Genomic DNA, 16960 nt, shown 5'->3' on the forward strand with positions numbered 1-16960 from the left:
TTGGCAGTTCCATGAGGACAGGAATGAAATGATATCATTTACTGCTAATTTGCTTTTTGCCTTGCACAATGCCTGGCAAAAGTGGGTACGAAAATATTTATTGAACGAATAAAATAACACAAATTAAGTCTTAAAAATCTAAAATATTTGGCTAAATTTATAATTCAATTCCGTAAATAAACGTTCTCCTTTAAGTTTGTTAGAAGTCACATTTAGTGTTTTTCAATGGCACATCCTGAAAATGGAACAACAGAGATTAGCTTGGCCCCTGAGCAAGGATGACACAAAAATTCCTGAAGTGTTCTGAATTTTTTAGATCTTAAAAGTTTCCATCGTAAGAAAAATTTTTTCTATGTGTGGTTGTTACAGGGCAGGGAGAGAGGCACTCCAGACCCCACAAACCTGCCTGCTCTAAATAGGTTCTGCCATCCGCCGCAACAACACAAAACATATGAGACTTTAATGAAAGGACTTTAATGCAATTAGGAAACAACACAGGAAAGGCAAAGAATATAGTTTCTAAATCAAGCATCCAAAGTTACCTGTCCCCTCGTGGGTAAAAGTCCACCCAAGCAGGATTGGCCCAGAGCAAGGCCCCAAAGCCTGTCACAGGTCTAAAGCATCTTCCAGTGGGGACCCACAGAAAAGGATCAGAAACAACCAGAAGTCTGGGAAGAAAAGAGCAAAATCAAAATCCAGACAAAAACCATATTGTCACCTCCCCACGGGTCTCTCACCCACATCTGTGTCACCCCGTCCATGACCAAATGGCAAGTGTAGATTCTTCATGTGTCTCTTGGCTCCATGTGCCTCCTCCAGGTCTCCTTCTGGCTCCATCCTGCTTCCTTGCTTCTTCAGTCTCCTCTGCAGCTTCTTCTCTCCCTGCTCAGCTCCACCCTCCTTTTGGGTGGGGCAGGAAACCTGGAACCTCCCCCTTTCCTGGGGACCCACCTGTTACATGGTGACAATGTTATCTGGACATATTGTTGTGGTCACCAAAATATATACAAATATTGAATCATTATGTTGACACTTAAAACTTACATAATGTTATATGTCAATTATACCTTGATATAAAAATGTCACATCTAACAACTGAGTGTACCAAGGTCTTGGTATCCAGAAGATCTGAGTTTCTATTGAGGGTTACAGTAGGTTGCTTTTAGTTAAGGAAGATTAAATATTTATAATTAATAATCAGGTTTTTCTTATATACTGGATTTCTAAGAAGGCAAAGTGCCAAATTTGCTGAATTCATTGAAATATTTTATACTGTACTTTTAAAAAACATACCTCAAATACCCTTCAAGCCCAAGTGGGGTATAAATAAATAATTAATGAAGAGTGATAATTTTTACTTCCTGAAATTAAAATTAGAGCAGAAACATTGTTCTCCATGCTATCTTTACTTTTTAATTTTTATTTATTTATTTATTTAAAAAAAAGATTTATTTATTTATACAAGCACTGGGTACAGTCAGAAGCGTGGGAGGGTGAGAGAATTCACCAGAGCCAGAGCAGGGAGCAGAGCAGGCAGAAGGACCGAAGGACACTGCTGAGGGGAGCAGCGGGTGGCAGGAGAGGTCTGCGCGCCATGTGGGACTCTCCTCCAGTGGCCGGGGAGCAGCTGGGATCGAACCGGGGCTGCAGAGGCTGCGGGCAGCTTCGCAACCCAGCGCTCAACCGCTGCAACACCGGGGAGGCCCTCCACGTTATCTTTATTAAACCAATGGTAGATAGCTGAAAAGAACTTGGAGTTAAACAGTTTTATAGATCTCTCTCCTCCACTGGAGCGTATTTTGACTTGAGAAATCATGAAACGACATAGTTCTAATTGCTGCAAGTGGAGCTGGATTAGTTTATGATGAATTGTCCATTATAGATATCACCTCCCCCTTGCTTTTGGAATACTTGCTGTTGAGAGATTTATCTCACTGATATTTACAAAGATGTGCCTCACTCACATAGAGGTCTGGGTACTGGAGAAGCCATCAGGAATCTCAGAAAGAGGTTCTTCAAAGAAGTTTGCATAACAACAGTAGCTGGCTCACATCTGCTTTCTCCTCTAGGTCCCTTCTGTTGGCCTCATTTCCAGAACACTCTTTTAAAATGGAGGCTAAGGAGAGTGTCATGGAAATATAGACAAGATTTATCCACTGCAGAATATTCTCATACCAGTGCGTTCTTCAGGAGTTGAGGTCCAAAGCATACCCTTCAGAATCAAACATGATTCTGATAATCACCAGATTTCTCTAAAGCTGTCTCAGAACCTTGAGGTAGATGAGATATGAAATTGAAGATTCTAGCTAAACCTGAAGCTCTTTCATGGAGTAAATATGGAAATAATGTGCTTCTTGTTCTGCGTTAATGGAGAAGTCTTCTATAAAAAATTGTCCTAGTTCTATATCTATGCTATTTTTAAATTAAATCTATTAGCTTTATTGAAATACTTTTTGCTTGTTGATTATTCTTTCCAGCAATCCAATTTGCCTAGTTTGGGGAAGAGTAAAAGAGTTCTGCATAGAGTAAATGCATAACTGCACTCAGGGTTAAGGAAGAGAGAATTTCTTCCTACCCTTCCTATTAACCCATGGCCTAAAAGTTTAACAAGTTGAAAAAATAAACTTAAGGTTTGACCTCAAATAATCTTTGCAACATCTTAATAAGCTAAAAGTATAAATGAATGGAAACATATTGACTTTATTTTCAATAAAATAGATCTTTATATTAAGAGTCTTTCAAAAATTATATTTTAGGTTTCAACAAGTTTAAAATAGAAAGAAGCAAGTCCATGTTGTTTGATGAGCTATTCTCTTCTACTCTTGATTATATCCAATATGCCTTCTCTATCTTCTGTGTCGATTGCCCAAATTTCATAGGAAAGAATGGGCACTATAATGGGGCAAAAGTATGTCAAAAATCATATCAAACAAAGGGAATGAAACTAGTGAGAAATTTGTAAAAGCTTTTTTGGCATGAAAAAGAGAAAAAGAACAAAGAAATTGCTGGTGGTGGCCTTGCGATGGGGTGGAATTTTTAAGTGCTTGTCAGTTTCTTGGGTTCTGAGTCCATGGCCTAATTTATGTCTTTGTTTCATGGAAGCCAAAGGACTTTTTAAAAAATTTGGATAAATTTCATGGGAAGAGAGGATGATAATTGGCTTTCCCTATTGTTTGACTTTAGAAAAAAAGTAGTAGAAGAAGCTTTACAGATGGGAACCATAACCAAGGAGATTTTAAAAACATTTTAAAATAGCAAGAATCTGAAATTAAAAAAAACCTCTTGGTTTTTATAGAATACTTACAGAGCACAGCAGACTAATCTTATTACTGTGTAAGAGATTGGCATTCATTATCCCATGCCATGATTGCTGCTCTTAATTAACTTGCCAAATTGCCTTTGTAAGTTCTCTCTTTCCTTGATGCTTTCTTATTTCAGAAGATGTAGGGCCTCCCTGGTGGCGCAAGGGGTTAAGTTGTGGCTCTATGAAGCTATCCTCTGCCACCGCAGCACTAGTTCAATCCCCAGCCAGGGAGCAGACCCACATGGCACAGCAGACCTGTGCCATGGTCTCCTGTCTTGCCCACTGCTCCCCTCAGCAGTGTATTTCAATCAGTCTGCCTGTTTTGTTCCCACTCTGTCTCTGGTAAATCCTCTCACCCCCCCACACCTCTTGCCTATACCCCAGCTCTTGTATGTATAAACAAACAAATCTTTAAAAAGATGTAAAATGCTAGGATGAGACAAAAATTCTGATAACAACTTGGGAAATTTGGAATTGGAGTGTAAAGTCATTACAGTGGGCCTCCCCTGGTGGCGCAGGCAGTTGAGCGCCAGGCTGTGAAGCTGTCTGCAGCCTCTGCAGCACCAGTTCAATCCCGGCCAGCCGGAGAGGGTCCCACATGGCGCAGCAGACCTCTCCTGTCTCTCCCGCTGCTCCCCTCAGCGGTGTATTTCGTCAGTCTGCCTGTTCTGTTCCCAGCTCTGTCTCTGGTGAATCCTCTCACTCTCCCACATATCTGGCCTATACCCCAGTTCTTATATAAATAAATAAATAAATCTTTAAAAAAATCAGCTTTAAAAAAAAAAAGTCATTACAGTGATCAATTGTCAATGACATAAAAACACTTCTTCATCAAAGGTGTTTGTATATTCAACTTAGAAATTTGGGCATCAGGTAAAAATCAGGTAGTTGTAATAGATGTAGCCTAAAGTAACCTCCAATGAGTGATGCCCTTGAATGTAGAGGCAACATGTTATTTGCTTTTAACCAGGGCAATTATGGTTGGATGTCACTCCCATAAATGCCTTAGTTGTATAAGACTCTGTCTCGGTAGACTGGAGTGAGAGATACTCTCCTTCTGGCCTTGAAGAAGTCAGATAATGCTTTGTTTGAGGGCTTGTGAGAGGATCACATGGCAGGGAACTGACAGAAACCTCTTGCCAACAGCTTATAAGAAGCTGAGGTCTTTAACAGTGCAAGAAGATGAATTCTGCTAATAATTTGAATGAGCTTGAAATTAGATTCTTCCCATATTGAGCCTCCAGATGAGGACATGGTCCATCTGAATGCTTTTGTAGCCTTGTGAGAAGGTAAGCTGTTCAGTTGTGCTTAGAATCCTGTCCACAGCAACTGTGAGATAATGAATATGTGTTGTTTTAGCCACTACATTGATAGTGATTTATTATGCAGCATAGAAAACTAATATAGTAATTGACTTGCTTCAGCTACTCCTTCTCAGTGCATACTCCTATCTACCCTCTCTCCCTTAATGGTATCAAAATGTGAAAAAAATAGAGGTAGCAAAGCAAATTACTTTCTCAGCAAATTCTCTTGCCATAAATAGAAGTACTACTGTTAGTAGGATCTTCTTGAAAATGGGGAAAAAACATTTAATAAGAGAAATTCAATAAGAAGCTATAAAATAACTTAATTATATTGACTTTAGAAAATGAAGTTTGGGATATGTGCAGGGAATCAGTTACCTAAGAAATTAAAAGTTGGAAAATTAGAACATTTTAACAATCTTTTCCATTTATTTAGCAATCTTTTTGGAAAATCAATGTATCCTCTAGATGGGGAAGTTATAAATGTAATTAAATGTACAAACACCCAGCCCATGATGGTTGTCAGTGATGAGGACTTTTTTGTTTTCTTTCATAAATCATTTTCTTGATAGTCCATTCACAGAATCATATTTATTTCATTGGGTACAGGCCAGAGATGTGGGAGATGAGAGGATTCACCAGAGACAGAGGAGCAGAACAGGCAGATTGACTGAAATACACTGCTGAGAGGAGCAGCGGGTGAGACAGAAGAGGTCTGCCTTGCCATGTGTGTTGCTCCCTGGCCAGCCAGGGATTGAACTTGTGCTGCAGAGGCTGTGGATTGCTTCATAGTATTAACCCCTTGTGCCACCAGGGAGGCCCCTAAGTTATTTTTTAAGATTATTTATGCATACAAGAACTGGGGTACGGGCCAGAGGTGTGGCGGGGGTGGGAGGGAGGTGAGAGGATTCACCAGATACAGAATGGGGAGCAGAACAGGCAGATCTACTGAGATCCACTGCTGAGGGGAGCAGCAAGTGAGTCAGGAGAGGTCTGCTGGGCCATGTAGGTAGCTCCCTGGCTGGCAAGGGATCGAAATTGTGCTGCAGAGGCTGCAGATAGCTTCATAGTGCTGTGCCTAACCCTTGTGCCACCAGAGAGGCCCTGTGGTTATTAAGTTAAAAGCACATGTAGTATATCTTCTCAATCAACAGATATTAGAAAACACTGGTCTAGGTACTAGGTCATACTAAGGATGAATTTTGACTGTGTGACTTTGGGTAGTTATTTAAATTTAGTTTTATGAGATAATGACAAATTGTTTTCCAAAGTGATTGCACCTGTTAATCTCCCACCACAGTGAATGAGTGACCCCCTTCGTACATATATAGTCAGTTGTTTTAAATTTTTGCTCAATTTGTGGGTACAAAATTGTATCTTATTGTGACTTTAATTCTAGTGAATCAGTGATTAAAGTTGCATTACTGTATGTAATAAAGTTGCCAAATATTTTATTATATTCATATTTTTTTAATATTTTAAATATGGTTGTTAGTCATTTCAATTTTCTCAACTGTGAACTGCCTGTTCAGGACTGTGCTCAGTTTTTATTTATTTTTTATTTCTTACTGATTTGTATGAGTTTTTATCCAGAATATATTTTTCTCACTTCTTCTAGGTAGCATATATTGCAAAATCTTCTCCTAGTGTGTTACTTGTTGTTTTTCATTCTATTTGTGGTGTCTTTCATTGAAGCCATTGTTAACTTTTTCTTTGCCAAATTCATGAATCTTTTCCATTTTGGTTTGCACATTTGAGTCTTAAGAAATCTTTCTCTGGGACATAAATATATGTATATATATTTTCATTTAAAATTTTGAAAAATTTGCCTTCCACATTTAACTTTTAATGCTTTAAAAGAATAAGTGTTGTACATTTACCTTCATCATACTTTGCTTCTATGCTTATGCAAATAGACCCCACTGCCATCACTAAAGTTCAGGCACATTCTGACAGATCAGGCTGAATATGACAATGGCACATATCAGGGCTTCCAGCTTTTCATCCTGCAACAGACGTGCAAACTCAGTCCCAAAATGCAGTTGTGTGACTTCTTGGAAAGCACCAACTCAAGTATTTAAAACACAGTATGCTAATTTTTTCTTTCAAAATACATTACCAAAATTGTGAGGATTTTTAGAACTAGGTAGGTAACTTTATCTGCTTCTCTTAGCTGGAAGAAAATGCTTTGTGACCATGTAGAATAAAGGAACTCACTAGAGGCCAGAGCAAGAGAAACACTAGTTGGAAATGTTAGATATCAGTAGAAGTCGCCAGTGTTACTGATGAACAGCAGCTTCAGTTACGACTATTTAAAAGATTTTACTTCTAGTCCGGTATTAGTGACTTTGAAAATTTTAGCAAATCCATTTTCAAGAGTTCTCATTTTATATATTAAAAACTCCTTATATAAAGAAGAAATGTGTTCATAAAAATTATTTGGAATTTTATGTATTTCTTTTGCCTAAAATACACAGTTATTAAGAGATTCTCAATCCCACCCCCCGAAAAAAAAAATAAACAAAACAAAACAGAGGGAAACTTAAGGATGTCCAGTTTCAATAGAAAACTTTGAATAATGGGCCTCCCTGGTGGCACAGGCGGTGGTTGAGCACAGCACTGTGAATCTGTCTGCACCCTCTGTAGTGCTGGTTTGATGCCCGCCAGCCTCGGAGCAACCCACAAGGTGAGAAGACCTCTCCTGTCTTGCCCGCTGCTCCCCTCAGCAGTGTATTTCGTCAGTCTGCCTGTTCTGTTCCCTGCTCTGTCTCTGGTGAGTCCTCTCACCCTCCTGCTCATCTGGCCTATACCCTGGCTCTTGTATAAATAAAATAAATCTTTAAAAAAAAAAGAAAACTTTGAATAATGGCCTTATTTTCCCCCCAGTATAATTTTACTGTAAGGGCCAGTAAAATAACTGTATTTCTTTCATTTCCTTAGGGAATAAATAAAACAATAAATATTGGTGGCAATAGGATTAAACTGGAAATGAAATTTTTAAAATTTAAAACATTTTGAGAATGTATTTTGAAGGCAAAAAATGGCATGCATTTTTAAAAATGCTTGTATCCATATTGGTCCCACATTATATATGTGTTAAATTAAGTGATAAAATTGCATTACATTAGAAACCTGCCCCTATGATGACCTAGGACAATTTCATGTGGAATTAATGGCTTGACTTTTGAGTAGTTGGTTTACAGTGGATAGTAAAGCAGTTTGAGAGAATGCCTTTGTTATTGAACATTTAGAAATATGGGTTGGAAATAGCGAGGTAGTCTGATTGAATCAGTACAAGATAGTAAATATCTAAGCGTGTCAGAATAAAAAGAGGTAATATAGTTAAACTTAATCCTGGCTAATAACCACTGGCCTGCCTTTGAACTGAGACCACAACTGCTTTCCTTTACATCCTTTGCCAGAATGGGTATAACACATCTAGCTGGGATTTCAAGGACAGTCAACACAGATTACTGTAGAATCTTGTTTAATGTGACAGCATGGGTGTTCTGAAAAGAACCTGGAAAACCTATGCAATAGTTTATAGACCAAGAGGACTTCCATATTAGGCTTTTCGTTGGCTCTGGGCATGGTACAGACCACTATTGCATAATCCCTCTTGATGGAGAGGTACCTCTTGCAATAAAAGTCAAATGCATTATTTTGACTATTCCGTCTTTCCAGCTGCCATATGTCTTATTTCATGTCAAAAGGGCAGCTGGCTACAGCTGCCCAGAGATGGTTTTATCCATTAGATAGCCTTTGGTAAATGCTGGTGCTTCTCGCAACTTAGATCATGGGTAGAAGGTGTCCTCACAATGATGCTGATGAGAGAGCCCAAACAGCTTTGCGGCTCTGACAGGACTCTGATGGCAGAGGGATTCTGAAGCCTCAGGTTCCAATTCTGAATTCAGATACTATGTTTTGTGGGCTAATTATTCATCTTCTGAGCTTTGTTTTCCTTTTCACATCAATCTTGGTCATCCTCCCTCTCAATGCTCAAAAATGGATAGAAATATTGATACACGGATGATCTTTTAAGGAGATGCCTCTGAAGAATATAATAAGTACTTTTAGCACTATTGAAAGAATTAACACATATGAAAGATACTATCACAACTTTTGTTGCAAAGTTATTATGCAGATGCTCTAGTGACAATCTAGCACCAGGAGATGGAAGGTATTGTTTGGGTGTCAGAGCAACAGAAGAGGAGCAAGCAGAGCTGCTTTGGATATTTGCAGTTGGGCTGATATATAAAGGGGGAACAAATTTCTATCTTATTTGAGTTGTGTGTGTGTGTGTGTGTGAGAGAGAGAGAGAAAGAGAAAGAGAGATGTTAGAGGGCTAACATCAAACCTTCATACTAATAGTTTTGTGCTTTCTTTCATGTTTGAGGAATCTGTATATATTGATTTTTAGAAGTGTTTTGTGATATATACAGATAGTTATGAGTGTTCATAAGACCCTAGAATAGAACACAAAGCTGATCTACTAACTAATTGAGAAATTTCCTTTACAACCATTAATGTGATACCTCCATCAACTGCTTGATCAAACACTCCATTCCATAGGTGGAGAACATGAATTAAAGTTGGTAACAGAAAAGACACATTTATTTTAGAGTTCTAGGTTATTTCCCCCTAATATATTACACATGGTTTAACATACACAACTTAACTGAGAAGTCCTTGGGTCTACTAAGGCCTTTATGAAGAAAGCATCTCAGGAATTATGATGATGTGTTAAACCTAGAAAGGATAACAAACAGCAAACTCTAGAAAACTCACAACTCTTCCAAGCAGCTTTCGTAATTGGAATAGTGATTGCATATTAGAATGTTTTCATGTGGTTTTCCTCTATTTATACCATAAAAATCTTAGGCAGTGTACTGTAGCCACATACTGAGAATATTTCATCAAATACATTAAAGGTTAAACCAGGACAAACACGTCTGACTTAACTTGCAAACTGATGGTTGTCATATTTTAAATGATATACATTCTTGAGTTAAATTCTATTTCTGCTCTACATAACTAATTTTAATTTAAAAAGAACAAAGGAGCATTAGTCAACCATAAAATATTCAATCTTTTCTATGTTCTTACTGAACTTTGCATTTTGTAGAAACTCTAGAATTCAGTAATAAAACAATGATTTGATTGTTCCTCTCATGACTAAAAACCAAGGCAAGAAAACGCATTGGGAAGCATAGCATCTACTGTATGAGGTTTTGATACCTTTTACATCAAGTGACTTTATAGAAGGGAAGGAGAGAGACAGAGGGGAAAGAGGAAATCTATGCAGTGAGCCTTACCCCTTCTTCACCTGCCCACCATGTTGAGAACCATCAACTTTAGAATCTCTGGTAAGGAAATAAAGCCACAAAAACAGTGCAGATTTTCCCAGTTTTCTTATCAGCACCTGATGTTTGGGCCATTCATGGCCTAGGACATTGCAATAGCCATAGGCAGGCAAAATTGTTCTAAGGAACTTGTTTCAAATATCTCTGGGGCATCAGGGTAAAAAGATACTTCATTCAAAAACATACACCAGTTAGTGGTGGTTTAAATAAAGCTAAAAAGTTTTATTTCTGGATTTCTCAATGTTTTTAATATGCCAATGTGTATTAGGATTTGGGGGACTGAGAGGGAGCACTGGCAGGGAGGAGGTCTATTACTCAACAGGTCCCAAATTTATTTAACCATAGAATCTTATTTTTCTTCACCAATGCCATGCTGATACTAGTATTATATGGGATACACTTTTTAAAATGCTCTTTTGAAGACTTGTTGGACAGCTGTACGATTCAAAACAAATATAGTGAAATTAGTTCAAATTTGAAAGTTGAAAATAGGATTAGAACCCACTTATATTAATGACATAAGATATTGATGCATGTTGAATATTTTATAAATAATGCTAGAAATTCTAAATGTCAACCATGAGTTAGGAGAGGGCTCCTGGTGGTGCATAATTCCATCAATATCATGTTGAAAGTCTTTTGCTTACAAGAAAATCTAAGTTTGGTTGACAGACCATAAACCTTCCCTCCCTTAGTGCTCCTCAAATATTTCATGTCCTCTGAAAACCTCAGTTTCTATCGAGTTTTTTAAAGTAATGTGTCAGGTTCTAATGCTCCTGCTGGTTTAAGGAAAAATGCTTTCACTAATAAATTATAATGAATTGTCAGTCTCAACAGGCCTGTGACCTCCAGTCGGTGGGGGGTTTGAAGCTAAACTCCATTTCCCCCTTTTCTTGTTGGAACCACTTTTCTTGCTCTAGCCTGTCCTCTTAATTTATGGGTGGGCTGCCCATAGGACAACTCACCTGCAAAAATAGTTCATGCTGTGCTGTTTATTATACTAAGTAGGGTTCATGCTGACTGAGAGTTTTTACAAGGGGATGGAGTTGCTGTCAAGAGCTTCCATCATCTGAGCAAAGGTAGCATTCAAATTCTCTCATATTTCAGCATATAAAATTTAGAGGGGGCAGGAGTTGGATGAATGGGAATGAAATAAGACAGTGGTGTGCAGTCTAGTTAAATGTCTTGTTCCCAAAACCTCTATAAATCTGGCTTTAGTAAAATGCATCAATAGGAGTGAAATATTCACTGGGAATAGTTTGTTCCACAATTTTAAGCATTTCTGGCTTGTTGAATTGATGTTTTCTTTACAGAGAATTTGAAAGAATAGAATATTACCCAAAAAAGTGGGGGAAATCCTGTCATCCTTTCTAGGAGAAATTATTCTTCACATTGAAATTTTCTTTCCAATGGGTTTCTTATGCATTTTTTTCACAGTTGTGACAATATACTACATATAATTTTGTGTCTTCCTTTTTTGTTTAACATTATAGCATATGCATTTCCATATTACTAAAATCCTTTGCAAATATACATAATTTCTAATACTAAGCAATGTTTTATATTATTGCATGCTTGCCTAAATAATATGCTTAGCTACATGGGCTTGCTTTCTTTCTTTCTCATCCCCTCTCATTTTTCCCACCCTCCCATCTTATATTTTTACAAATACCCCTAAATCAGGGCCCCCCCCGGTGGTGCAGTGGTTGAGCGCTGGGTTGCAAAGCTGCCTGCAGCCTCTGCAGCGCCGGTTTGATCCCCGGCCACCAGGCGAGGGTCCCACATGGCACGCTTACCTCTCCTGCCGCGCCCGCTGCTCCCCTCAGCAGTGTACTTCGTCAGTCTGCCTGTTCTGCTCCCTGCTCTGGCTCTGGTGAATTCTCTCAACCTCCCGCACTTCTGACTGTACCCAGTGCTTGTATAAATAAATAAATAAATAAATAAATCTTTAAAACAAACAAAAATACCCTAAATCAATTTTTTTTTCCTGCTACTCAGTGCCACTGCACCACTCTCTCCTCTGTCTATATGTAGGATTCTTCCCCCAGATCAGCAGAGGCAGCAGAAGGAACGTTCTGGGGCGATGACTGATGGAAATATTCATTGGCTATTTGTCTCATCCTCTTGAAACAAGAGCTCCTTGTCTTGCTGAACACTAAACCTCCTGCCTCTCTAATGGGTCTGGCACATAGTAGGTGTTCAATAAATATGTATTGAATGAAGTTATGTCGGAACTAGGTTATTTCTTTTTTCCTTTCCTGAGTTTTATTAATGATATTATAAAAAATCTTTGTACTTTAAATTTTTACCTACAGCTTGGATTATCTCCTTGGAATTAGTGATTAGAATGAAAATTCTCCGAGCAAAGTGTATGAGCATTTTACATTCTTGATACATGCTGAGTGACTTTGAAAAAAATCCAATTTATATCAGTCATGAAGAAGTGTGCTCTTCTAATATTAACCTTAACTATAATTCTCATTCTCACCAGGATTGGCTTATTTTTAAACTAAATCCAGCAAAAATTGCTGGATTTTTTTCTGAATCCAACCAAAATTGGGATCATACAGTTTTAATTTGCTGTCCAAGTCCTGTAAGCTTAAACCTTTCATTATTTATGTTTCTTCCTCTGCAAACTGTTTAAGTTCTCTACCCAGATATCTTTATGGATATCTTTATGATTTTTCACCAACACACACAGAGTTTTTGAAAACCAAAATATTAATCTTTTGCTTATCGTGTTTATTTAATCTTTACTCGAACATTTAAGAGTCATTTATAAGTTAGGTATATCTTTTTTTTGTAATTCCATATTTTTAATCTTAGAAAATCCTCTTGTACCTAAGATCAGACATTCATCTGGTTTGATTTTGGTTATTATGGTTTGATACTTATTTTTAGATTTATTATTTTGAAGTAATGTTGACTTAGGGGTTTAGGTGCACATGTGTTCAGATGTGACACTTCAACTTTTATAAATTTGTCTGAACTTTTGTTTGCATATGGTGTGAGGTGAGAATCTAAATGGAATTTTTCAAATGTAACTATTTCTGTCTTTCTATTTTTTTACTTTTCTTTTTTAAAATTAATTAATTAATTTATTTATACAAGCACTGGGTACAGTCAGAAGCGTGGGAGGGTGAGAGAATTCGCCAGAGCCAGAGCGGGGAGCAGAGCAGGCAGAGTGATGAAGTACACTGCTGAGGGGAGCAGCGGGCGGCAGGAGAGGTCTGCGCGCCACGTGAGACCCTCCTCCGGTGGCCGGGGAGCAGCCAGGGATCGAACCGGCGCTGCAGAGGCTGCGGGCAGCTTCACAACCCAGCGCTCAACTGCTGTGCCACCGGGGAGGCCCTATTTCTGTCTTTCTAATTGATTAATGGTGCCTTTCCTTGAATGGCTTTTGAATATAAATTTTATCATAGCTATTTTTGAAATTAAAATAATTTAAATATCTTCTTAACTTTTTAAAAATATCTTTCTTTTTTTTTTAAAATTTTTATTTATTTATTTGTTTGTTTGTTTGTTTGTGCATGCACTGGGTACAGTCAGAAGCGCGGGAGGGTGAGAGAATTCACCAGAGCCAGAGCGGGGAGCAGAGCAGGCAGACTGACGATACACTGCTGAGGGGAGCAGCGGGCATGGCAGGAGAGGTCTGCGCGCCATGTGGGACCCTCCTCAGGTGGCCGGGGAGCAGCCGGGGATCGAACTGGCGCCGCAGAGGCCGCGGGCAGCTTCGCAACCCAGCGCTCAACCACTGCGCCACCGGGGAGGCCCTAAAATATCTTTCTTAACTTAATATCTTCTTAACTTTTAGAAAACATGTAATTTAGTCTTCCTAGAACAAGCAAATTTATTTTGGTATTTTACTGACTGCTGATCAGCATGTTCAGATCTTGTCTTGGAATATTAGTAAGGCTTTGCAAAATCTTTTAAAGGTATATAAATCTTAATATAAAAATTAAAACTCTTTGGTCTGAAGGAAGATGCCAAAGTTTAAAAACCAGGCAGGATTGAAAGAAAATATAGTAATATATAATATAAAGATTGAATGTCTAGACTACTTGAAGTACTTATATGTATCAATAAAAAAAGTAAGTAAAACAGGAAAATGCACAAAAGTGAGAAATAGCAATTAAAAGAAAAATGAAAGTGATTAATGAACAGATCAAATATGCTTAGTCATGAATAATTAAGGAACTGCAGTTTAAACCAGAATTATATTTTACCTGTATCAATTTAGCAAAAAAAAAAAAAAAAAAAATTAAGAGAAAGATAATACTAAGTACTTCAAAAAACTGTTGGATATATAAACTGGGACAGTTGTTTTAGGAAAGTGTTTTCATAATTCATCTCTGAATTAAAAAATGAGTGTATATGTCAACCTAACAATTTGATTTTTAGATTGTAAAACTACTTAGTTATATATCCAAAGAGGCATTTGAAATATCTTTTAAAGGATGTTTGAAGTTTTGTTTATAACACTGAACTATAAGCTAAATTTCCATCAATGCAAAATATGGTATAACTAACAGTTAATAAGATAATGATGTTCTGGCATGGAAAGAACTTCAAGACATATTGTTAAATAAAAAGAAAGTTGTAGAAAAACCTTTAAAGTACAAATTCATTAATATCTACACTCCAACATACTCGATGACCACAGTTACATCTATTTTTAGTCACAAAACAATGCTTTAGGTTTCTAGCTTCTATATATCTATGTGCCTCTCTATTAGTCAATCAAAAGCATGTAAAAATCTTGGTGAGTGAAATATAGGTAACTCTTTCATAAAGAAATGCTAAAGCTTTGAATTTTTCCCCAAGTCTTAATATTCTGTAGTAAAAATAGTTCACCAGGAACACATGCAATATATATTTGCTTTATAAATAAACATAAATAAGCAAAATGACAAATTGCTCGACATACACATTTTGTGACTTATAATTAGTGTTCCAAACCCTGAAGCAACACAGAAAATATTATTCCCAAAGAAAAATATTGTCCACCAAGTTACTTTATTCAAATTCAGTTCTCACTTTTTTCTATTGTTCTTTACTTGCTTCAATTTGTATGTATAGACAAGATAGCAGGAGCACTACATCCTGATGTCTCAACTCTCTGAACAGAGAATGCATTTCCTTTGGGACAAGAGACCAAGGACTCAGGGATTGGTTTGCTCCTAAGTTTGATTTCATCTGGATCTCATGCCTAGTATTATTTTAATTACTGTTATGATAATGCAAATAATCTTGTTCACTAAATTTCCTGTTTACTTTCCTTTTGTTAAAGTATCTGAGTAGTAGAAAGTTTATACAGAAAGCTACTCTAATTACTAAGCATTTTAATCCCAAAGTATCCACTCAACACCACCACATAGGCATATAATAGGCTTTGTAGACTCAAAAGAGAACTTCTGATTCTTCACCTATCTCAGCATTGAATGCAACAAACACATTGACATTCTGCCAATATCAGAAAACTCTCTCCATACATTCATTAGCTCAATAAATGGCATCATCAGTCATATAGTCCTCTATCATAAATCTCAATAAACATTCCTGAGTCCTCTCTCTCTCTCTCTCTCTCTCACTCTCACTCACTCTCATCCTTCATACCCAAACCATTAGCAAGTGGGCTATCTCCTGAGATGGCTCATGATCTTGCCTCTCCCTAATCTTGGACTTGACATGACACAACTCTTTCTTGTTCCTGTGCACAGCCAAACTTTCCTTTTTTCTCTTCCTGGAGATCGATAAGCCCTTTTTGACTTCAGGATTTTGTGCCACTGTTTCCTTGATCTGAAATCATTATCAAATCCTCATATAGTTGGCTTTTCTCCTCAGAAATCTTCTTGGCCACACATTCTAAAATAGCCAGTTCAATCTGTAAACAATCTCTTGTTTTTTCTTAATAAAATGATTAATATTTTAGAAGTAAATTTTCTTATTTATTTTCTGTAAGTTAAGAATGACACATTTGTTCAGTACAGTATACCCCAAGCTTAGAAGAGGCCCTGGCACATAGTAGGTGTCCAATGAGTGAGTTACTGAATGGCTGATGGTAACATTCTGTAATCTGTGTTTCCAGTGAATTGCAGTTTGTAATGTAAATTTTACAATTTACTGAAACTTTCTGCCTTACCTCTCCCCTCCTGATTTTATTTTTTGGTCTCTCTTTCCCTCTGTTTTTTGTTTGTTTCTGTTTTACCCCACCTGTATTTCTCTTCTGTCTTTTTGTAGCTAGTTTCCATCTCTTCAGTTTTTCTTCACACCTTGAACCCTGCTCTGTGTTCTTTTCCCCAAACTGTACATAAAATGAACCTGAGAGATGTTTTTACGGTATTTGATTTCTCTGTTGAAGAAATACTTAGTTTGCCTGTACTTAATTTTAAAAACAGATGACCTGAATGTTTTATGTTTTTCTAAGGTAAAGATATAGAAATTACTTTTAAAAATTATTTCTATATTGTAGTGACCCCTGGAGAGGTAGGAAAAATCTTCCTCACTTCTTGCTACTATGTTAGTGGTTCAAAATTTTTGAACATTAAATCTGGAGCTTGAGTGGAAGAATCATTCTTAGAGAAGGAGAGGAACTTGATGTGATTTGAAAGTAATCCAGAAGTCAAGAAAAAGCATTCTGGGCATCCCCTTCCTGGGACTAACTACCTGAAATGTGAGGGTGGAAGCTGGAAAACACTTTCTGTTTTCAGGCCTAGGGACTGTGGTGCTAGGACCCATGGCCCGCTGTCCTGCTGTCCAGATGTGTGGAATGCTGAGCACCAGCAGTGAGAGCGCCTAGGCTTCACTATGCTTCAGTTTTGATGGCTCATCATCAGCGTGTAGCTGACTCTTTCAGAATGTTGCTGAAGAGTATGACCTGGAAAAGTAGATTTTGGGTTGTTTTGGTTTGTTTGGTTGTGGATTTCTAGAGAAATAGTAACTCTCAGAGATGAGAAACTACTTAATAAGGACTGTTTTGAGGATTCTGA

General features: G+C 37.5%; 1 pseudogene; it reads left to right on the plus strand.

The window, feature by feature from the left end:
* Positions 1-215: 215 nt before the first annotated feature.
* LOC119253603 (U6 spliceosomal RNA) lies at positions 216-313 on the plus strand (annotated as a pseudogene).
* Positions 314-16960: the final 16647 nt, after the last annotated feature.

Source organism: Talpa occidentalis, unplaced genomic scaffold (assembly GCF_014898055.3).
Source record: "Talpa occidentalis isolate TD23 unplaced genomic scaffold, MPIMG_talOcc4v2.1 talOcc4.2, whole genome shotgun sequence".
Taxonomy (NCBI): Eukaryota; Metazoa; Chordata; class Mammalia; order Eulipotyphla; family Talpidae; genus Talpa; species Talpa occidentalis.